Consider the following 2,516-nt stretch of genomic DNA (forward strand, 5'->3'; position numbering starts at 1 on the left):
TTCTCGTACAGTGTTTGGAAGTTGAGGATGAAAAAGCTTTTGCATTGTCATCTTAAAGTGAAAAACGAAAAACAATGCTATAGAAGCTAAACCACCTGTACACAGCCCTATTAAGTGTTGATTTCCTAAGGATCTTTCCAAAGAAGCATTTAGGAAGATTGCTTTTTCAGGGCTAGCCTCCAGAGTGTTTCATCATGTCAGCCAGCTCCAACAGGAGTATAAATTAATGGCAACATACCTCTTACAGAAGTCCCTTTTGGATTTTGCCAGTGTACCTTACCTGGTACACAGTGTGTCTCTGGGGAAAATTACTCAGAAGTATCTAGTTGGCTGTCATTCGTTCATACAAAAGAGATCAGAGTTCAGCCTGTAAAACCAAGAAAGAGGAGTGCTCAAGTCTTTTTGTCTGTCTGTCTTAGGTGGAAAACTTGGTTACCCGAGGGCCAAAGTCACACGTAGCTAGTTTCGCTGGTTTGAGGATTGTGGTTGGCAAAGATTAGCCTCTCTGCAGAGGGATCATAGTGCCGTGCCACTTGACAGAATGTGATTTCTTAAAGCCACATTTATCCTAGGGACTTTATCAGAAGTTGATTACCACCCTCCACAGATTCTGGTATTCAGTAATTGTCCAAACCAGGAAGGAAGCACTTGTGCTTGTGGAACTGTGCTGGAAATAATTCATCTGTTCACATATGATGAGAAGCTTTTAAAACAGACTACCTGAAATTTGTTAGCTGTTTCTCTTTGAATTAGAGCTGCCAGAAGTATTTTACTGTTGACTAAAGAAAAGGAGGGAACCCTCTGTATGGCATAATCTAAGGCTATTTGCATATTACTGCCAACAGAAACAGGGAGATTCAGCATCTTTAGGAAGTTGAAATGAAAATATCATAACTGTGTATACACCTTGATATCAATTACAACATCATCACAAGAATCATCACAAAGACAGATAACCTTGACTATTCATTTCAGAGGCCACAGTCTTTTCCACAAATTGTTTGAGTACAGTTTTATGCACCCACTAGTGGTTTTGGCATCTGCAGATTAAATATAGTTTGAACTCTTATCAATGCAATACGTGGAATTATCTGTACCGTAGAAAAGGTTGCGTATAGCAGCTGCAGATATTCCGTGTCTAACACATAGTGTTTTCAGGAAGGGGCAAACTGGAGCAAGACAGATGAAAACATTTGGAGCCTCAGGTGTTCAGGTCAGAGAACGTTGCAAGAGAAAGATTTGGCAGATATCAAAGATGGAGAAGTTGATATTTTCTACAGCTTTTTGCTATGTTGACAGTGCAGCTTTAGTTTCTAAAATTAAGCACATCTCACAGAAAGAGTGGAAAAGAACAGGAAAAATGCTCATTTCTGCCTTGGGGATGCCATTTCTTTTGAAGTCAATGGGAGTTGCTTGCTTGTATGGTCTTTGGAAGGGAAAAAAAAAGTCAAAAGACTGCAACAAAAAGACTATGCTTACATTTGAAATTCAAGGACTTCACCACGATTACCTGATGATACTCTGCCTGGTTTTTCATTCAGAAAAAGCGGTATTAGAACTGCTGTGTAAGGGGATAGAGTGAGATTTGGAGGCTGGGTTGGCAAGGTGTTCCTGATTGGCCTCATTGCCATGACCCTGTCAGCACACATCAGCTGTATCCCATAGGAGCTAAATACTTATGAAAACAAGTCATATTTCATCCTTCATACTTTTTGAATCTAATTTGTTTTAACAGTTTGCTGGGTGTACCAGATGATTGATGCTGTCACACTGCAGATAAAATTTATCATTCTGTCATTTTTATTCAATATTTTAGAAGCATTTTGGTGCAAACTGGAATCTGAAGCAATGTTACACATTTTTTTTCTATGGTTCACCTTAGTTATGAAGATAATCCATCTAATTCTCAGTGATTCATTGGCAGACATTTCCTAAATACGGACTTAGAATGAATGAGTAGGTTAATTGAACCTGAATATATCTTGAAATACATGTGCTGTATTTCTTTTTAAATATGCTACAAGGAGATATAAATTAATATAGGATCAGAACCTTGTGAAATACATGAAAGGAGAACAGTTATGTTTAGTCACATGCATATTTGGCCTAGTTTCATAAAAACATCATAGGATAGTATCATCTATTCACAACAATTACGTGGGATATAGTGAGAAGCTCATTACACTGAAAAAGCTTTGAGCTCCTGAAACTTCAGCATATAATAATGTCAGAGTTTTTATCTGTAAAGTTGGCCTTCAAGGACTATGCTTTGTTCAGTTCAGGGCTGAGGCCTGAAAGCGGTGTTTAAACGGTCTTGTATCGTCCATGATTATTAGCAGGTCATAAAATTACTCTAAAAAGGAAAGAGACAGACTTCTGGTATAGCAGGAGTTCCATTATATACTTTAGAAATAATAGATACTTACCTTATTTTCAAGTCTACTTGAATTGAATTTACTGTCCATATGAAATTATGAAGGTGCTTGTGGCACATGTCACAAGTTACTGCTGCTGAA

Source organism: Cariama cristata, unplaced genomic scaffold (assembly GCF_000690535.1).
Source record: "Cariama cristata isolate BGI_N322 unplaced genomic scaffold, ASM69053v1 scaffold9519, whole genome shotgun sequence".
In the NCBI taxonomy this organism is placed as follows: Eukaryota; Metazoa; Chordata; class Aves; order Cariamiformes; family Cariamidae; genus Cariama; species Cariama cristata.